The sequence below is a fragment of the Vulpes lagopus genome, chromosome 14 (assembly GCF_018345385.1).
Source record: "Vulpes lagopus strain Blue_001 chromosome 14, ASM1834538v1, whole genome shotgun sequence".
Taxonomy (NCBI): Eukaryota; Metazoa; Chordata; class Mammalia; order Carnivora; family Canidae; genus Vulpes; species Vulpes lagopus.
Window position 1 is genome coordinate 6,778,911 of NC_054837.1, and position 7,660 is coordinate 6,786,570.

The 7,660-nt window shown below is 50.5% G+C and overlaps 1 pseudogene; it reads right to left on the reverse strand.

Annotated features, from left to right (window-relative positions):
• Positions 1–584: 584 nt before the first annotated feature.
• On the reverse strand, positions 585–1,782 carry LOC121475620 (annotated as a pseudogene).
• Between the last annotated feature and the right edge of the window lie 5,878 nt (positions 1,783–7,660).

Consider the following 7,660-nt stretch of genomic DNA (forward strand, 5'->3'; position numbering starts at 1 on the left):
TGCCATGTCTGTTCATCTCTCGCCTCTCTGTGGAAACCCAGCCAGAGCAATGTTGAGTGACTCAGTCAAGGTCACAGCATGATGAAAGTACTTGAGAGCTGGAAGGGAACCCAAGGCACCCATCCGGTGCCACCTGCATGAGTTCACGCAGCTGGGTAAGGCACATTGCTATTGCATGCATGTTGAAGTGATATATCAGTGTTAAATGGTAACACATGTAGTGCTTCCCACTGAAGATATGTTCTTGGCAAACTCTGTTGGAAAATATTATATGGAGATTTCTCCACGGTAAAAATAAAAAAAAAGAAGGGATTTTTTTTAAAGCAAAGTTTAAACAAAAATGAATAAGATCTGAAGCCCAGAATATTGCCACCCCCATTTTTCCAGGAATGGCAGTGGCCCTAGCAAACTTACTTGACTGAGGCTGTTAACTAGGAAGGTAGACTTGCACGGTGCAGGTATTCATTCCTAGAGAGAATCATCCAATTAATGCCAGCAAAACCATGTCCCGAAGTAGGAAGTAAGGTGATAAAGTGATTTCTTTCTTTCTTTTTTTTTTTTAAAGGAAACGGAAGCCTGCTTTTATTGATGCATACATTGACAGACTTGCGATTGGAAGGGGCGGTGACGTTAACATGACACTGGTGGTTAACGCAACGGAAACATGAGGGCAGGAGATGGCTTTGCAGGGACATGATGCCTTCCTAAGTTAGGGAAACGGATTGCTAGCTGACTGCCCTTTCATTTCATGTTCTTCACAAACTCCTCTCCCTTTTTGATGGAGGCCTTCAGCTCGGGGATGGCTTCTGCTATCATCTTCTCTTCAAAAGGGGAGATCTTGCCAATGCCTAGATTCTTCTCGATGCCCTTTTTCCCCAGCAGTAATGGTGTGGAGAAATAGGCACAGTCTGCTTCCTGGGATTTAACAAAGGAACATTCGACAACTCCTTCCTTCCCATTCATTGCATCCACAAGGGAGAAGACAAACCGAGCTCCAGCGTATGCCATGGACAGGGTGGCAGAGCTTGCTCCAGCTTTGGCCTTCACCACCTCCGTGCCGGCCTCCTGAATCCGCCCAGTGACGGCTGTCAGCTGGTCCTGGGGAAGGTCCACCTTGGGAGTGCACTGAGAGATCAGGGGGATGATGGTCTTCCCAGCATGACCGCCAATGACAGGAACATTGACTCGCGCGGGATCCAAACCCTTTAGTTCTGCAATGAAAGTGTTGGCCCTGACAATGTCCAGGGTCGTCACCCCGAAGATTTTATTGGGGTCGTAAGCTCCGTGTTTCTTGAAAATCTCCGTTGCAATTGGGATGGTGGAGTTGACCAGATTTGAAATGATGCAGATCATGGCCTCAGGGCAATGCTGGGCGCAGGCAGCAGTCAGGGTGGCCACAATTGAGGCATTGGTGTTGAACAGGTCATCCCGTGTCATGCCTGGTTTTCTTGGGACTCCGCTGGAATGACCACCACATCGCAGCCTTTGAGGCAATCCGGCAGCTGCTCAGGTCCGAGGTAGCCTTTCACGGTTGCTCTGGTCTCGATGTGGCTCAGATCTGCGGCCACTCCGGGTGTATGAGCAATATCGTAGAGGGTCAGGCGGCTCACTAAGGGGCTGTTCTTGAGAAGCAGCGCAAGGGGCTGCCCAATTCCTCCGGAAGCCCCAAGCACAGCTACTTTAGCATTGTTCTGGGTCGAGGTGCTGAAGCTGCGGCGGAGAGCGGCGCCGGCAGGGCGGGCGAGGGCGGAGAGCATGGTTGGTTGGAGCGGGCAGGGAGCCAAAGAGCAGGCGCAGGAGCCGGCGGCTGGCAGGTGACACCAACCGACAAAGTGATTTCTGTATGGGAAGAGACAAAAACCTTTGACGATGTTGTGCACTCAGGTCTCATCAATGGCCAACCAGGACTGCCCTGGGCTGGGAGATGTGTAGGCACCATGGGAGCTGCCACCCAGCCAGCGCCTAGCAGCCCAATCCTTCTGCAGGTGGAGAAACACTCATATCTGCTAAGAAGGATCTTCAAAAATGAGATAGGACACAAGCATTTGGGGAAGGCAGAAAGGCTCCTGAGTAATCCCTTGTGGGTATAATTAATTTCTAGCATGTGTGTGTCATTAACAGTCTAACAAATTGAAAGGTGGCTGGAGAAAATCCCCTAAGGAGAACCCTTGGGATTAACCTGCAACGTCTCCTAGCAGGTAGGGCTGCATGGTGGGACAGATGCTCATGTCTCACCAAATATCCCATGTTTTCACATCTCTCAGCCCTCTTGTAAATCCGTAGCCAACGGGCTAATGTATTTAAAAGCTGAGGTGCTGGGGCACCAGACAGGCTCAGTTGGTAGAACATGTGACTCTAGATCTCTGGGTGGTGAGTTCAAGCCCCATGTTGGGTGTAGAGATTACTTTAAAAAATAGAAAGAAAATTTTAAAAAAAAAAGCTGATGTGCAACCTCATGCTTTCTCTTCTGGGGCCATGGTGACCCTGAAATTACATGCCCCAGATTTCATAGCTATTAGGTGCAAGTACATTGAGCTGCCCAGAAGGATCTCTGCACAGGCAGAGATTTCGTGGGGTTGAGAAATCGGTAAGTGTTAAACCAGTGATATTTAGGGAAGTATTTGTTACTGCAGCACAACCTAGCTTGTTCACACCAATACACACAGGATTGAAGTGACTGTTGTCCTAGGGGAACTTGAATAATTGTGACTAACATCTCACTTTTTGGTGAGATGTTTCTTGTTTCATCGCTTCTGACGTTCTCTCCCTTAGGACACAGGGTTATGATTAGAAAAATCTCAGTCAATCCTTTCACGTGGATGATAAGACCCTACATTTGATACTAAGTTTACATAAGAACAAATACACACCCTTGCAGTGTTGGGCCTGAAATACTTGTGTGTCTCTGCTGGTTGCATGCCTGGTTCTTTACTTGGAAATAAATCCTCAGCTGTCTCTCTGTCTTAAAATTTTTTCCAGGGGATCCGTGGGTCGCTCAGTTGTTGAGCACCTGCCTTTGGCCCAGGGCGTGATCCTAGAGACCCGGGATCGAGTCCCGCATCAGGCTTCCTGCATGGAGCCTGCTTCTCTGTGTCTCTGCCTCTCTCTCTCTCTCTCTCTCTTTCTCTCTCATGAATAAATAAACAAAATCTTTAAAAAAAGGGTTTTTTCAATGCGCTTTGATCTACTTGACATTGAGTAGATTTCATTCTTTTCGATAAACTCTCCATCTATCGTTGAGAACACCCCTTCTTACCATAGCAGCATTAGGGATTTTTTTTTTAACTAAGCCATTAATATGACATTTCTGATGTCAGACATATTCCATTACAGCAGCTGTTTCATAAAATCAGGCATTATAAGTGGAGTATTCAACCACAGGTGATGGTCAAACAGAAACAGTGGTTGCCTGGCTTGTCCCCTGGGACCTAACCCTGAGAGCGCGAGGGCTACAAGGATGCACTGTATAGGAGGTCCACGCAATGCCCCCAGTGGTTGAGCTCTCACATCATTACGGTCCAAACAGTAGTTTGTTTGCCTTTTTAGATTTATTTCAAGATGAATTACTTAGCTTTCAAAAAAGCCAGCTTCAATTTCTAGGAAATGCACAATAGAGACAGTTATGAGTACAGTTGCCAGCTGAACGACATAAGTAAATAGGATACGTGAAGATTGGTCGCTTCATTTGCTCTTTATTTTACTAATTAAAATTATCACACCTTTGGAGTCTCTTTCTAAATTTGTGGTGTTGGTTTCAGGTGTACACTCCAGACTGTCGTTCTGTGCTCGCCGCAAGCGCAGGAACCATCTATCGCCACACGACCTGACTGCGGGATCACCGACTCTTCCCTGTGCCTTCCTCCCCGTGACTTTCTCCTTCCAGACCTGGAAGCCTGGATCTCCCGCCCCCCTTGCCTCATTTTGCCCATCCCCCCCACCTCACCCCCCTCTGGTGACCACAGTTTGTTCTCTGTATGGATAGGTCTGATTCGGCTTTTTGTTTGTTCTGCTTTTTCGATTCCACATGGGAGTGAAATCCTCTGGTATTTGTCTGTCTCTGGCGTGTCTCACTCCGCGCGATACCTTCTGGGTCCACCCATGTGGCTGTGAACGGCAGACCCCACTCCTTTCCACGGCCGACTGATATTCCGTCGCACATACGTGTACCTCTTCTTTATCCATTCATCGACCGACGGCCCCGGGGGCTGCGTCCCTACTCCGGCTATCGACGGCAGCGAACGCAGAGGTGAACCAGTGTCTGAGTCAATGCTTTCGTTTTCTGTGGGGTAAATAGTAGCGGAATTGCTCAAGCATATGGTAGTTCTAGTTTTAATTTTTTGAGGAGACGCCGTACTGCCTTCCACAGCACCTGTTTTTAAATCACTCACCTGCTGACACGTCCTTGATCAGGCCCAGCATGCAGCAAGGCGCCAGGGGAGACAGGTTTACGGCCCTGACCCCGTCCTCGGGCATAAGGAATATGTCCTTCATTGCATCTTTACAGGTGTCGCAATCAAGAGCGGTGGGAAGATTTAAAACAGCGCCCTGCTGCCCCTTCAACACTGCCCAACCCCCCGTCACGTAATCACAACCACACCTGTGCCTGCCCCCCTCTGGGCCAAGGATGGGGACTGGTGGCAGAAGTGTGATCCTAAACAAAGGCCTGAGGATAAGGGGGTTCGCTAGAGTCAGCCCTAAGTTTGGTGTTCCCGCCCTTCGGTGCTCTTGCTTTGACTTCTCCGACCCGCGGGGCTCTGGATCTATCCTGCCTTCATCTTAGATTCCCGTTTAACTCCTCAGGATGTACTTGTCTCCCCAGATTTTCAGCCGATCATCTGCTCTGACAGAGAAGCAGGGCTTATTCTTTCTCTTTCTCAGACCTGGACTTCTCATCCACCATCTGTACTGATTTGGCGACTCAACTGAGACTTGGAGCCAGGTCTGGATCCTTGGCTGTATACTCTTCTGCAGTCTACACCCTGACCTGACCCACGGAGACCAGACAAACACAGGCAATGCCACTGGAGACAATGGCACAGAAAGGGGAGGTCCGTGTGGATTGCAGGGATCAGGGAAGGTTTTTCAGGGGAGGTGGGATTTAAAGGGTGGATTAACTCGTCTTCCCGCCTCCTGCTGTAGAAACATTGCACGAGCCCACATGCAGTCAAATGGAATTTCTTCAGTGTGCTGTAATATCAAGACTCTTTGAAATCCCACGAACCTTTCTGGTTTCCGTATATTAGAAGATTTTCCTGCTCTGAACCTCCTGTGATTTGCGTTGGTCGGGCCTAGGATTCTGTGTGCTCCCTTCTGTCTTCCTCACTTGCTCATGCACATCTGTGCTTGCTTATATTCCATCTTTTCAGGTCATAGTTTGTGGCCAGAAAGTTCGTCTCGGAGTTGGAGCAATCCAGTCGGCCGTGCCTGCCATATTGCGTGCAGCCGTCCACGTCACATAGCAAAGAGTGAGGTCCAGGTGGGTCCGGTCCAGGCCCGGGGAACGCTCGCTCGTGGGGCCAAGTGGCAAACCTGCCCTGGCCCTGTCTGGTCTGATTCAGGCCTTGGAAGGAGATGCAGAGCACCGTGCCAGGAGCTTTCTCTAAGAGCTCCTGTTCTTAGACCTGGCAGGCCTGGCTCAGTGACAGTGACATGTGTGGGGGCAGGACATGTGCTCCTTTACCAGGGACTTTGGCAGCTCCTGTGGCTGCGGGGGTGGCTCCCTCGTCTTCCCACCCGTGCCAGCTTCACAGGGGGCTCATCTCTTACCTCGCATGGGCTCAGCAGCTCCTGTCCCCCAATGAGCTTTGCTTACTGCATCTACCTGCTGTGGCAAGTGGGAGATTTTTGGAGAAATTAAGAAATTACAGCCTGTCCTGGGCTTTGGAATCTTAGTCACAGGGAGTTCTACAGGGTGAGAAGTGCTTTGCTCTTAAGAAAAGTAGGCCAGTTCTTTTGATTTTTCCCCCCCTCGTTTTAGGAAACCAGATGCAGAGACTGGGGGGCCAGGAGATAGGTGAGCTGGGCCATGCTCTCTGACTGAGGCATCCTGTGCTAGCTCCGTGTCAGTGGAGACCACCTTTTGATTGCTTTTGACATCAGAGTGACTCAGTCTAAGCTACTTTCCATCTTTATTTTTTTTTTTAAGAATTTATTTATTTGAGAGAGAGAGAGAGAGAGAGAACACAAGCAGGGGCAGGGGCAGAGGCAGAGGGCAAGGCAGGCTCCCCGTGAGCCCTGAGCCCAACACGCGCGGCTCCATCCCAGGACCCCGAGCTCGTGACCTGCGCCGAAGGCAGACGTGTCACCGACTAAGCCCTGGGAGCCTCTCTCTCTCCATCTTTACAGTTGGCAGCAATGGAGTTCTCATGGGAGAAGGTTCTAGACTAGGAAGCGGGAGCCCAGCTGTGACCGTGAGCCCTTGGGCAAGCCACGCACTCTCTCAGGTCCAGGTCTCTCACCTGGGTGTAAAAGGAGACGCCCGGACTGTGCTCCTGGAGGTCTCATCCGTGGGACCCATCTGGGACTTAGGATACTGGCTCTGGCTTCAGCATACCTCTGAGTCTACACCGTCCCTTGCTCTGCACACCCTGCTGTCAGCGTCTGCTGGCCCTTTCAGCCTGGCCCAGCTAGTGTGTCTCCTTCTCTACCTTTGCCTCTGGTCCATTGTGGCAGAGAGTGTTGGTTGATCCGGAGCAGAGATGCCAAGGGGATACGGGGGGGGGGGGGGGGCGCGGGGCGGGGGGAGCAAGAGTAGATGAGGGCGCTCCTCAACAAAACAGCCGGGTTCCCTCCACGTTCCTCCCTGGGCAGACCCCCCAGGACGCTGTATTTTCCACACAATGTTCCAAGTATTGGTTTAAAAACTTCAGGGACTCCCGGGTGGCTCAGTGGTTTAGCACGGCCTTTGGCCCAGGCCGTGACCCTGGGGTCCTGGGTTTGAGTCCCGAGTCGGGCTCCCTGCATGGGGCCTGCTTCTCCCTCTGCCTGTGTCTCTGCCTCTCTCTCTGCATCTCTCATGAATAAATAAATAAAATCTTAAAAAAATAATAAAAAAAACAAAAACTTCGGCTGTGGAGGCTTGCTGCCTGGACGACACACGGGCAAGATAACCTCCCTGCTCCCCCGCCCCCCTGCCTCCAAAGTCAGTTTTCTTATCTGTAAAATAAAAACCAATACTGTCTACCTTGTAGGTGCCGTATGAGGACCAAGTGGGCTACTATTTTGTAAAGGGTTTAGAATAAGACCCGCTGCGCGGTGAGTACTTGTAACATGCCCGTGTCCCCGTGAAGCGTAGGTAAGCGACTGAAGAGGAAATGAATAGGTCCCCCCAATAAAATAAGTTTATTTGGAAAAATCTGGGTTGATCAAAGTCAAATGCATTTTTTTTTCGCCTTAGTATCCTAAACGCTCAGTGGGATGCTCTGCGGGGGACTCTTGAAACTTCACTGGAGGCCGTGGAATTTTTTGAGATTTCCCAAGTTTTCTTAATGATGGAGATGTTTTTCTGGAAACACGCCTCAGGGAACTCGAGTGTGTCTCACGGACAGAGTGTCCCAGCTGGAGACATGCAGCCCCAGGTCCACAGGACCTGCTCCCCAGCACCTGCGACTTCCACCAGAGGTCTCTTCTGTGGGCCTCGTCCTCAGGCTCCGCTGGCCTG